At 32.9% G+C, this 14,420-nt stretch overlaps 1 long non-coding RNA gene across 1 annotated transcript in view; it reads left to right on the top strand.

Moving 5' to 3' along the window:
* Positions 1-280: 280 nt before the first annotated feature.
* Positions 281-14,420, top strand: part of LOC119635247 — a 61,676-nt gene continuing 47,536 nt past the window's right edge. The window contains exon 1 of the long non-coding RNA XR_005247040.1: positions 281-762. This is a non-coding gene — a long non-coding RNA (uncharacterized LOC119635247). The remainder of the gene's footprint in view (positions 763-14,420) is intronic.

The following is a 14,420-nucleotide window of genomic DNA, read 5'->3' as shown; positions in this document are numbered from 1 at the left end:
AATTTCAAATTCGCCTCAAAACTCGTATAATTATTAAATAAATCATTATAATTATCATCATATTAACTACGAAAGAAAGGAAAAAAAATTTATATAATTTTTAAATGTAGTTTTAAAATGTAATTTTAAATTTTTGAAAGCAAAAAATGTAAATTACATAACAAAAAAAAAAAAAAAAAACAAAAATAATTTAAAAATAAAACAAAAAAACTAAATGTTTTAATTTGATCAAAGAATAAAAAAAAAAACAAAACAAACAACATTTATATAAATTAATAATATATTAAACAAAAATTTAGTAGAAATTATATAAGAAAATAAAACAAAAAAAAAAAAAATTTGGACACAGAACAGAACTCAAATATTGGGAACTATTTTCAAAATTATTGGTTTGGACTTAAAGCAGGCAACACATTCAACACCGGAATATTGATGAACAACAAGCAACAACAGCAGCAACAAAAGCAGCAAAATATAATACAAATCTGGTTATATTGCATTAATGAGTATATGTGTGTTAGTTTGCATAAAAATTTCGTTTCGATCTAAATAAAAATAAACAAAAAAAAAAAAAAAAAAACAAACAGTAAATTAAACAAAAAAAAAAACTTTTTTATAAAGCAAAAGGAAAAAGTCATCAAAAACATAATAATAATAATCCATTGTGTGAATCATCAAAGCAAAGTAGGAGCAAAAAAAGTCTTTTTGAACACAAAAACAAAAAGAGAAGAAAAGCTTTCTTCAATCAAACATCAGAGAAAGGTAAGTTGCATACAATTGCTGGTTTACAGTAAGTTTTTCTATTATTAGTATTCTCTACACCACTTGCGACGACACAAAGGTATGCATAGTTAGTGTGAATATATCCAACTGCCAAAAGGACTTGATATACGTTCATCTTTCATCATATCGATCGTTAGAGAAAGTGATTCTGAGCACGTCTGTCCGCCTGTCGTCAGTCTACCTAACATGCTTTCTTACGGTCTACCTACAACTACCAACTTTTCGAGTTTTGTTGTATTACTTTCAGTAACCAAAATTTGAGGTTCAAAACGAACGTTTCCTTTCTACACACAATTCCCCTATAGAAATTGTATTCCTTTAAATCGAATTCTTTGGTTTTTTTGTCCGTTCTATCCTGCTTTATATCCTTTAATATTTTGCTTTTCTTTATTAAGGAAAATTATCTTCATCAAACTATTAGGGTGGAAGGTAAGCAATTTCAACAAGGTGCAAGGAGTTTGAAGACAGATTTACTCATCAGTTTAATCGCTCTTAGGCTTAAGAAACTTCTTCCAAACTCATTTGAACTCATCTATCCAGTTCCCGCAGTGAATTATCTTAGAAGCATTTCCGCATGAGGAGAAACATTTGCCGTAAAGGAGTGTGTATGTAACACCCAGAGGGACTTTTGCACCTGTCAATTCAGTGTCATTTTCTGAATCTCTATGTCTGTGCGTGATCTTTTCTTTTGTTAAACCTAAAGGTTGTTAACAATTTTTGGGATATTTTGAAGAAAATTATTGCATCGATATGTTTTCCATCCAAGCATGGAAAGCTATTGAAAACGGTTTAGATTGATAATGCCGTATTTTGCAAATTGATTATATGAATAACTGAATTAAGCGTAATGGTGGTGGGTCGTGTGTCACTATAGTGTTTTTACTTGTCATATACGATAATAAAGTTCAATATATATATGTTTTCTGAAACCATAAGTTTAGGAAGCGTGTAATCGCTGAGCTCGGCAGTATGTCAGTGTGTACGTTCCGTGCAGCTATAGATAAAGTATAAAATGAACGCAAATTGGTGAAAAGTTCGCTAATGTTTTCTTTTCTTCTTTTGGGAAATTTCAATTTTTTTGTACGCAATACTATGAATAATCTAACGAACTCTGTTTCGTTAGATGAAGATTGAAGACGATAATGTTAGCCGAGTTTTTAAGCAGAAATTCCCGTATAGAACTAGAAAAAATCAAGTTTCTTTAAAAAACTACACAGAAAGCGTATATCGGTCAAAATACTGTTTTGAGATATTTTAATATCTTTAGTTAATATCCTTAATACCCCTGTTTTTATGGATTGATTTTACCAGTATTTTCTCGATTAAACAATGGCTTTCTCCAGATAAAATAATGGGTGTTGATTTTGCTCTTTTCCACAGAGGGATATTACAAAAGATTAGAGAGCTTAAAGTAAATTCTTTATTATATTATTATGCATATTATTATTACAAGCAAGAAAAGGAAAGAACGAAGGAAGGAAATAAGTTAAACGAACGCTCGACAAAATTGATACCCGTTTCTAGCTCCATCCATTCCATTTTTGATATTTTTGGGGGAAGAATTGATTTAAGCTTGTTCGTCTGTCTGTCTGTCCCGTTCGCTTGTGTTCAAGTATTGAGATATTTTTATGAAGTATGGTACATTGACCTGTATTGAAAAAATCATTTTATGAATATCTGCATTAAGCAAAATTGTGGCCGTGTCCTGCTACAATGTTTCTACTTGCTTTTCGGTTCTTCTTTCTTGTCGATTTCTCGCGAGCCTCAACTCCTGTGCTTGTCTCGTTCACTCGTGTTTGACGTTCAGGCTGCAAGTACTGAGATATTTTGATGAAATTTGTGTGATGATGATGTGTTTTGATCCAAGGACGAATGTTACTGACAAAGCTCTGGACCGGCCGGATGATTTTCGACCGCTTCCTATATAAGGCATTATTTTGACAAGTGCTTATGTGCATTAGTGGTGAGCTATGGCCTACGCTATAGTTTAGTTTTATTTGCGCTAAGGAGAAGTTTAGGAGCCTTGTCCTCTATTTCCAATATTTCGCGTTTCAGGATTCGACGCAAATTTTGATCTTTATAAAGGTACGCGTCCTCTCGATTGAATACTTCTGACTTAAATGTAAATATTAATACAAAATAATTTGTTTTCTCTTAGAAAATAATCTTAGCTATCTTATTAAAAAAAAAAAAAAAAAAAACAGTTATTAAATATATTGTTGACTATTATTTGCCTGTAGATGGATCCATATTCCTTTGGAAACTTTAAACTTCACAAGTTCAACTTAAAAAGCTTACTTCGTTATTGTATTCAGAGTAAAATTTATTATTTATGTGCATACCGATTGAGCAAACCACACCGCTAGACCGCGGCCGTTACATGTTTCTTCTACAATTTTTTTCCCACTCCTTCGCAATGCTTCACGAATAAGCGAGTATCCCTTGAATGATTGTTCATAGAAAAACAAAAAAAAAAAAGTGGAATTTGAATGGTATTTGTTACGAATGGAAAGGAAACATTTGGGAAAATATTTCAAAAATTTCACCATTGTACGTTTTTACAATGTTCAAGGCATTTTATTGCTTTTCGATTTTTATCTGTTGCAAGCAGGTCGGGTTCAGAAAGATTTGCTTTATCGAGTGAGTGGTTCCGCTGTAACAAGCGCAGAGATTCAACTATGCATTTTTCTTACTCTCGCATGAAAGGTCTTTCGACCATAAAATCCTTCTTGGCTAACATACTCGACATCTGGAACTGTAAACCGGCCTCTGAGTACAAAAACAACTAATAAAACTCTTGAGAGACCTTTCTTCAAAGCGATCTTGATTGCTTTAGTATTGGACTAAGTAAAAACACTTATTACACAGTTAGAAAATGACAAGTTGGACTTGCGGCTATGTGTGTATGCGAAAGTATGAAAAGAATTCTTGAAAAGTAATAAAGCAAAAAAAAAGAAAACAATTCGAGTTTAAACATATTTGCTTGTATGTGCAAAGACACAGTTTTTGTCTTTAAGAAAAAAAAATGAGGTTTTCTTTTCTTTCTTTGAGCATACGTTAAGTTAATAACAATAAAAAGACTGAAAGAATGAAATGCGGCACGAAAAAAATGCATAAGCAAAACGAAAAACTATACACAAATCGTGTTTATATATATATATATTTTATACATATATTATGTACGAAATATAAGAAAGTTGCGTACATTTCGGTGGTTTTTTTTTTTTTTTTTATTTGATTTTACTTTATATTTCTTCTGTTCTCTTCATAAGGGCTTTTCATTTATTTTTCTATTTCCTCATAACATAAAAAGCAACTGAAAATATGTTTGCATGACATTGTTGGTGTGTGTTTTGTTACTGCGTCGTTGACCTAGTTTTCATGTTTTTTGTTATTTTATTTATTTATTTATTTGTTTTGCTTTTTTTATGTATATGTACATATATATATATATATATATTTTTATTTTTTTTTTTTTTTATACTTTTCTATAATCATTTCTATTGAATTTTAAAGTATTATTAGTTGATTTGTCATTATTGTTTTTGTTGTTGCTGCTCTTGTTAGTTATTGCTCGCGCTTATTATTGTTTATATGTTGAGTAAGTTGTCTTTTAGCGGCAAATACATACGAGTATGAGTATTTAGGCATTTCATTAAATGCAGTCGCCTTCCACTCTATTTGAACTCATTAACACGCATGCAATGCGTAGTTAACGATAGACGATACTCTTTCCTCCGCGTTTTGAGAGTGTGGGCTTGAAACTATCGATACTCGTAATTAAGAAATCGAATTGTCATATATATATATATACACATACATATATGGCATGACATCTATCTTCCTCTGTTTTATTTATTTATTTTTTTTGCTTTCTAAATTTATTGTGCATACGCACACTTGTTTTTTAAGCAGTTCTTTTTTTCGTTTCTTATTGTAGCTGAAGGGTTGCTTGAAGTTTTATATACCTTTTGTGGTCTATTGCTATGTTAATGTCATCTATTCACGTGAGTACGTTTCATATTAGTTTCTCACCTATCGGCTGAGGTATATTAAATTTGTGTTTCCATTTGTAGTTATTAACTCAAAACTGGCATCTCAAACACCGCCTTGCATATACCTGATCAGTGTAAGATTTTTGATTTTGATTTAGCTGAATCCCTCCTATGGTCGTCCATCCGCTGGTCCGTTCGTTTATCTGTACACCCATCCATATATACGCTGGCCTTTCCATGCGTTGGTCCATCTATCGGTCTGTCTATTATCGGTTGCGTGAGCGCTCACAACAATTGCTCACATCAAGTTTGATGTGCCCATAGTAGGCGGAAAACAAAAATATATTTATTAGAGTAACGCGTAATAGACGTTGGAATAAAAATCGATGCATACATTGCAAAGCCAGGCTATAGAGAAAAATATCGATATGATCCAAATCATTGAGGCTCATTTAAACGTTGAACTAAAATTCTTGAACTATTTTTTAATTGCATTTACAAAAAATTGTTCTCTTTGCTTCCGTTAATAAGTCGTAAAGAAATCGTCAAATGTGATTCTGCGATCTTATTGTGACTATTGCACCAAAACACCGTGTTACACACACTGTGTCCTTAGTTTGCAAAGATATTATCAAATGTGAAACTGCGACGACTGTTCTGAGATGGTAGGCAAAGTCTCTTAATGCACCTCTGGCGCACATATTGTGTCGATTGACAGCTTCCTGCCCAAGATGCGGGATTGAATCTATGACGCACATCGTGATGTGATGTCTTATAAAAACGCGAGGTCCGATTAGAGTTAAGGGAAAAATAGTTTTCGTAATTACTTTGCTCTTGACTCGTCGGCAAGTATTTTTGGAAATTTTTCTTGGAAAATAAACATAAGTGCTTAAAATAGGGGAACTTTGCTCTAATTAAACATTTTCAAACGGAAAATAAAGTATCATGAGTTGAGTATAATTACGTTGACCTTGTATTATGAATAATTCATTAATTATTATCACTATTCTAATGTTGATATAAGAACAATGCTCCCCACAACTACGAAAGCGAAGCGGTCATTTTTTCATGTGTGTTCCCCAAAAGTATTTGTTTATGTTATTCAAGTTATGTTGGCCAAAAGTTTCCAAACCTGATTTTAATGCGAAAGTTTCGAGTTTCTACCTCAACTTTTCGTGACCTTGTAACAAACTAATTGAAAATGTACGCACTGGTAACTGCAACCATTGAAACTGTCTTAAAGAGGAACGGTTGACATCTTCTGGTGAGTAAAATGTCTTATTGACCTATTTACAGAATATTAAAGAGTTAGCTGGATTTTGAAAACATGTGTAAGTTGTGCGTAAGTGCGCAGAGCAGCTTTTCTAAGTCTACAGTTCTCGATCAAGTTAGTAAATTGAGCTACGCGCTCTTTAGGATAATAGAATTCTATTCTATTTCTATCATTTTCTATTTGAACTTCATCTTAACTAAAATGGTAAATATGTATAGTCAAGGAAGCCTCTTGAGCGTTATGAGGCCTTTTACGTATACTATTTCGAAAAGAAAGTAAGTTATGAAATTGCAGTTGAGTAAAGTCGACCATTCAATACTCGACAGCACTTGAACACATAAACTATACCATGTAGCCAATAAGAACTTGACTTACTTGTACAAGTAAGAGTAGCAAAAATAAAGAAATGAGTTAAAAATTTTGGCGAAATAAGTTTCAATGTGAAGCCACAATAGTTTTCCTTTTCTTTGATGATTCACTCAGGGAACGTCGTCTAGTCGTGTAACGCGATAACGGTCGGAAAGAAGTGAGAAGAGGGATAAGAAGGTGTTAGCCATAGCCTAGTGGGTGCGTACGCGATTGGTAAGTGTTACGCCTTCACCAACCCAGTGCTCACTATAACTACGACCAGAGCTAACTCTACCCCATTTGATATTTGAACCCTCACCCGCAAAGACTGACTTGGTACTCATCAAAATAGTAAGGAAAGCAACAACACAATAATCTCGTTCCATTCAAATTTTTCACATTTAGTTGAGAGGCGAAAATACTGCTTTGTTACCGATTGTTACCCAGTCTTTGTTTCTCTTTTTTTTTTTTAAATGACACTCGATCGAGTGGACCCCCTTTAATCTACTTCTTAATATACTCTTATTATATAATCGTATAGAATGCAAAAGCGAGCAGTGTATTCCTATAGTTCTCATAGTTCTCTTTCTCGAGCGCAAAATTAATTCGGAAGTAGATAACACATGGATTGATGAACTCTCTTTTCACAAATTTATACATTAATCATATGACAATCAAAGATATATTCGTGTGTGTGTGCGTGTGTGTGTGCGTGTGTGTGTGTGTGTACAATAAAAACCAATTTATTATAGACGAACTTGAACGTATTCACAAAAATTTATTGACCGAGGCCTACCAATTATGATAAAAGAAACAAACATTTATGCCACACATTGGTATACCATCGACACCACAATCTAAATTGGTACATAGGGGGCAGGGAGGTAAGAAATTAAAAATAGCAGCACAAGAGACGGAAACTTGAGTAGACCGCGATAGTGCATAGGCGGAGAAAAAGAGAGCAAATGGGAAACTGAAATGCGCCTATGATTTAAAAAAAAAAAAAAACAACAACAGCATTAGCGCAAATTATATTAGTAAACATTTACAAAGTGAAAAGAAAGAAAACCTTGAAGGCATATGTGGATGCGTATACTTACACAATGTACGCACTATGATAAAGAGATAAAATCATGTAAAGAATTTCCAAAAGAAAAAAGATTGTGAAAAAAAACTTTTATTTAAAGAAGAAAAAAAAAAGGTGCGCAAGCAGCATAATAAAGCACGTGTGCGTATGTGGGGAATATTGAGCAAACTCTTTATAGTGTCGTAGGTACAGCTGATTGTTGCTTACCTAAAAATTTATGTCTTCAAAATATCTGATTTTATAACGAAGCCATACTACGACGTTAAGGGATTTTTCTTGTCATTTTTTCTCATCATTTTTTTATTTTTAAGCTAAGGCAGGCAGCTTAAGCCAAATCGTACGATTATTCGTGAAGCTCTTTTTGATGAGTTATGTAAGATCGTAAACTATCAGATTACAAATCATCTTGCCCAAAACGTATACATCATTAAAGGTTACGAACATTTTCAAATCATTTTTTCAATATTGCTTCAACCACCTATTTATCTTCTACAGGTTTGCATGCCGGAGCTTTCGTGCTTGCTTTAACATTCTTCGAACATGAAAGAGAGTCATAAATAGTTCGTAATTTGTATGTCTGTGTGTGTTTTTTTTAATGGCCACATTTTTACAAATTGTGGGCGCGCAAACGTCGCAAAACCTTCAGTAATTAGAAACTTTTGTGGAAATTTGTGTAAAAAAATTTAAAGATCTTTTATAGTCCGTAGAAGAAGAAGACGAAGAAGAAGTTGGAGAACTTTCACGATACTTTTTTTCTCCCTGCTATAAACACGATACCATGCATAAGGGCAACAGTGAGATAGAGAAAATAGCAAAGAGCCTATCAGATGGAAGGGGGAGAAACAGAATCGCCTCTCGATAACATATATCATATTTATTCGTCAAAAATCTTATGACAAAAATAAATTTGTTGCCGATCGAATGATGAATGAAATGCTCCTTCGGAATACAAGTGTGAATATATAGTTTATTATATATGATCTCCACATATTGATGATCTCGAAGTGATCTGAACAAGCAATCTTCTGATGTGGAAGCAAGTCGTTTAAGACCGGCTTCTGAAGGCACACTTCCTCCACACGTTTAATACATTTATCATTGAGTTAAGAAGTGCAAAGGGCTTTTTCGTGCAAAGAACGAGGACAATATTGTGAAGGCAGTCGATCATGATTGAAATACTATACTTAGGTACCGAAGAGCTCAACATATTTTTAATTATATTCTGCATTTTCAATGACGTGAGATTCCGACCAAAGAATCGAGCTATTGAAAACTTAGTAAAGAGCATTTTTATTATGGGTACTTATGTTAATTTCTCATTTCGAAACTCTGATTTTTGAAAGAAGTATCCGAGTTTTCTAACAAAGAAAGTAAAATTATTGATCCATAAAATAACATTCAAAAATAAATGCCTTTTAAGCTAAGCATTCATCTTCATTTCAATCAAATGTAGGATTACCTGATGTAACCCCGACACCCGATAAACGGCCCGACTATTTTGGCAAATCATAAACGAAACGAATAAAGTGTATTTTCAAAGTTGACTTAGAGATATTAGTTGCTTGCATGTATGTTGATCATTTTTTAACTTGAGAAAATCATTCATTTGGAAAAAATGATGCAATACAGGCACCAACCAAAATACTTTCCATTATTTTCTACAACTTTCTCCCACCTTTCTGGCAACATGGCGTTGTTGTGTTGAAAGCATAATACGCCGTTTATTGGGTTCATATGACGTCGGTAGACATTTCACTCCGTTTTAGGGTTTTTTTAATATACTACACGTCCTTCACCCTACCATAGGCGCAGGAAAAGTTTGTGGCCATGAATATTCCGCTTCTAACCCCTTGACTTTTTGCGTCTGGTATTGTCGCGGTAGATCCACATTTCATCACCGGTCACAATACGCCACAGAAAATTGTCCTTTCTGTGCCTGGCAAGTAATGAAACCGCAATTTTGGAAATAGGATTTTCGGTCAATTCTCATGGTATCCATATTCCCTGCTTTTGGATCTTTGCCAACGCACGTAAACTTCGTAAACTGATAGGTCAACTGGTTCTAGCTTTTAGAAAGCTATCGCAGAGTAGCATCAGCTTACACTTCTGTTGTTTGTATTGATGGGCTTCGGCAGTAGATTTCTTTAAATCAATCCATCCATGATTAGCGTCTGTATACGCTGAATAGCTCGACAATACTAAAACCGTTATTTTATGTAGAGAAACGTCAAAATCAAAGATTTAACCTATTATAGAAGAAAGTTTAAAGTGAATTTCAACGTTTCAAAAACCATTTTGAAATGAGAAACAAGTAACAACACTAGTGGGCCACGGCACACTATTAAATACCCTACACCACACTACAAATTATGACTTTTCAAAGTAGGGCATTATATGTAAAATGGTCGGAAAAAGTGGTCTGATACGAAGCGTTTTCAATAGCGCACGTCCTTCGCTCAGAACACGCCAGTGGCAGGTTCTGAGCGAAGGTTGAAATCGATTCAGAAAGTGATTCTGAATTGGTCGATATAGTAAACGTTTAGTCTATTTTAAGTCCTTCCGAACATTGCATACATCCGCACAAACTTAGTAGGTCCTTTTAGCATAGTTGGTGAAAGCTATAAAAAGACATTGTATAAAAGATTTCATAAGTTCTCGAGAAAAATTACCAAGGAATAGTTGTCTGGCCATAGTAAATGTTAGTGATCCACTAAGGGTCACATAGACTTTTGCATGGCAGCAAGTTTTACTATTTTCAATATTTTATGGCGATAATTGCTCCCTAATGATAATTTCATATAACAATTAATTGTAATAAGTGTAAACTACATAAATCTATTTATAGAATACCATCCCACAGAGGGATTGTCATGGAAATCTCATACTGCTTGCCTAGAAACAAGTTGCAGTTTTGAGTACATGAACGTTAAACTCAATAAGGAATTTTATTAGCTTAAGTGATGTAGGGTATTTACGCGTCAAACTTTATTCTTCCCTATTATTTTTACTTGCTGATGTACACAATAAATGGTTCACTTCACCCTCGCTATTTTCTATTTAGATTGCACTGTTTCTAACAAGTTATGAGCGAGATGGCACACATGTCCTGCAATTGTTTCAAAATTTATTTGTTCTTTCCTCCTATCCATCCATTCACCCTTATTTTTGTATTTTGAATCGTATGCATGGCAAAAATGCATTTCGAATATGAGTACTTTGTTTTAATTTAATTTTTTTTATTTTTTATTTATTTTTTTTTAACATTTATTTTATGTTTTCATCCATAGATTAAATATTGCCATTTATTTGGATGTGTTTTATTGCAATAGTTTGTTTTATAGTCTGTGACGCCTCTGTAACTCGATACGTTTTCATACTACACATATAAATATACAATAGGGAATGAAAAAAATATATATATATATAAAAAGCCATTTAGAATTGCTGGTGGAAATATGCAATATATATATATATAGTTTTAGATTTTTCTATTTTAGTTTTTTAATTTGTTTTAAAATTTTTCCATCATCGTTCAACAAACAGAGCGGATAAAAAGCATTTACCAAACTCGACCAATAGTCTGCTCTAGCCTGGTTGATGATGATGATGATACTGATGGGTTAATATGGATGATATAAGAGGATGGGGAGAAGAGGAGGAGTAGGTGGAGTAGGAGTAGGTGGTGAGATGGCGAAGGGTATAACTGGTTAAAAACAAAAACTGATGTATTTTATGCAATTATATTGCACAACATATGATTCCATTTGTTTCTATTGCTAGAACTGCTGATGAAGTTTTTGCTTACCCTCCTTTTTTACCCTTTTTTTGCTTGTACTGGTTTCGTTTTGTAGGCATTAGTCTATGCATATATGCAATCTGAATGTTATAATAGTTTTTCGTATATATCTATGTATGAATATGTATATGTATTTTGGTGATTTCCTGTTTTATAGAAGTCAACTTCCGTTTCATGCATACTGTGGATATTTTCAATAGTATATGTACGTAGTTTAGTTAGTTTTTAGTTTTTTCTCTTAAAATGTTTTTCTACTTTCATTTTAAGCTAATATAGAAAAAAGTTTTGTTTTTAGATATGCAAGTCTACATGCATATCTAAAATCATATATATATACATCTATATATATATATATATATATATATGTACAAATATAAATGTATTGTATATGTATTCATATGCATTAGGTACAATGTATGAGGTGGCTATTGCTAACAAAAAGCCATCAGTTATACACTAAAAAGTGAGAGAGAAAGAAAGAAATTAAAAATATGAGTTTAAGGTATATGGGTAAAAACGGACTAAGCACTTGTCCATATATGCTATGCAATGTTTCCTACAGCATGCCACTGTGGTCTGGCCTTTTCTGTCAGTTATTTTGTCTCCGTTAGATGATTGTGTGTGTGTGTGTGTGTGTGTGTGTGTATAAAAGTATATATATAGTATATATTTATATATACATAAGTGTATATTTAAAGGGGTTATATTTTCAAATAATGCCTGGGTGTATTTGTTTTTTCTAACTCATCCCTATGTATGTAAGTATGAAAATGATTGCATACATGGCTCTGTGCTACGTATGCATAAAAAAGTTTTCATTTCACATTGCAAAGCTTAATACTTACACCTTATGTATGTGTGTCCGTATTCGATGCAGTATGTTGTACTCATTCCAGCAGTATACACATACATATATGTGTACATTGATTATGAAGTAACATTTGTTGTTGTTATTGTTTTTCCTTTTTTTTTTTACCGAGCTATATACATGAATGTTTCCCATATATGCATAAATGAATTTTGTATATATGCAGGTACATATGTATGTATTTAGTTGTAGCTGCATATAATTTTATATACGGTTTATTTCTTTGTACGATTTTTTTCTTTTTCCTACTGCAATCTATTGGGCGTGTTTGCAATTTGAAGTTGCAGTTAATGCAGAAAATTCTTAATCAAAAAAAGAAGAAAAAAAAATAAATATAAAGATTTTTTTTTTTTTTTTTTCATAACCAAAAAAAGAAAAATAACATATCCGTCATGAATAGAAAACAAGGCTCAATCAATATAAAAAGAAAAAAAAAACTATACAAATGTCTGTTCAAAACCACGCCTTGCTTCGAGTTAGGACACGTAGGCAAAACCAACAACACACCAACAAAATTAAAAAGAAAAATCTAGAAAACGAATCACATTTGATGAGTTAGTAATACAAACCCATCAAATCTTTACAAATTGCAGTAGGATTCACGGTGTTATAAGCAAATTCTCTATCCACTCTTAAAAAGCCCTTGCTAACGAATGTCATTACTTTTTCACTTTTGTCGAATTTCCTTTACCACTGCGGATTACGGATTTTCATTAACTAACCATTCTTCAAATTCGTATTAATTTTGCTTTGCCTTAGAGTTTGTAATTGATTACAGTTTCCTTAGAATGGATTTCAAATTGAGAAAAAAGACTTATTTACTGCCAAAGCAAAGTCGAAAAGACTCTGCTAATTCTGGCGTTTCATATGTAAAAAGTAAAAAAACACAATAGAAAGCCTATAAAGTGCATATTACTGATGTACATATAAAAGAGGAGGATGAAAATGAGGAAATGAGATTCTATTCAAAGTATTGTCCATCGCTGGCTATAGGTTTTCCCTGTCTGATAACTTTTAGATGATTTAGTGATACGTTTCCTGTTTTGAGACAAAGCAGTCATCGAACCATTTTTAAACATTTTCGTAAGGAACGAAAGCGTTGCTCAGCAAATGCATATCCCATCGAAGCAGCCAAGTGATAATTAGAAGGAATCCAGTTTGGTGAATAAACTGCATAGGCTAGCACTTCCCAATTGAGTCCTTCAAATATAAGGCTAGCCGGTTTTACTATATAGATGGATGGACGAATATCTTGTCTTGCGTTTTTTGACATTTCTCTCGTCTTTTGAACAGGATTAAAAGATTTAAATCGATTAACTTCTTTTTTTAATAGACTGACAGCTAAGAGTAGAAGGCACACTAGAATATTGCCTTTCCGCCAAAGCGGTCGACTCTCACAGTTGACCTATATGGTAAGCCTGGGTCTGCCTATTAACTAAAAATCACAAAACAGATACACCTTTTACTTCAATTAGGGAGCGACGCTAAGAAGCTTTTCTATCGTGTTGCTGCGGGAGGGATGCTCTCTATTTGGAATAACATTCAGAGCCTTCGTTGTTAGAGAAAACACTTTTTCATTACGATGTGTAGATATTACAACTGTTTATTGCTATAAAAAAAAAACAAAATTTCAGACATATTTGTGTCCTCTGCAAGTAATAATGGAATCGTTTATTGACAATTTTATTATTCCGGTTTCATATTTACATACCTGGTAGTATCAGATCATAGTGAACATGATTCTTTTGCTTTTGCTTTGAGGATTAATTGGCGATATAGCTGCTACTACGCTTAGAGAATTTTAGATACCCACTTCCCCATTACTGCAAATCAAAAAAAAATTGTTTAAAAGTTGAAATGTTGCAAACAGATTGTTCTTTCGACTTTGTAGGGAAAATTTGATTTGATTGAGAAAAAAACGAACCTCAGTGACGAATACAAAATTCCTAAACTTTTCCTTTAAATATACAGAATCCAAATAAAAGCTTTAAACAAGAGAGGCGAGCAACTAAGTATAAGAACAAATGCTGCTGAGTAAAAGCGGCGGTCTGTACAAAGTTCTTCTGATATTTGTATTGAAATTGTTTACATATCAAAAAGTATCAGAAAATAAAATGAAATCATTCAGAAAACTTGAGAATTAGAACGACTGATAATAAGAGCAAGCTAAGAGGACCGATGAAATTGCTTGATATAACCTAAGAAAGACATATGGCGCTGAAGGATAAAATTTGTAATTCAGCAGACATCTTCGGGTTCACAAGAGTCTA

This window comes from Glossina fuscipes, unplaced genomic scaffold, assembly GCF_014805625.2.
Source record: "Glossina fuscipes isolate IAEA_lab_2018 unplaced genomic scaffold, Yale_Gfus_2 26, whole genome shotgun sequence".
Taxonomy (NCBI): Eukaryota; Metazoa; Arthropoda; class Insecta; order Diptera; family Glossinidae; genus Glossina; species Glossina fuscipes.
This window is presented reverse-complemented; position numbering and strand designations above follow the sequence as displayed.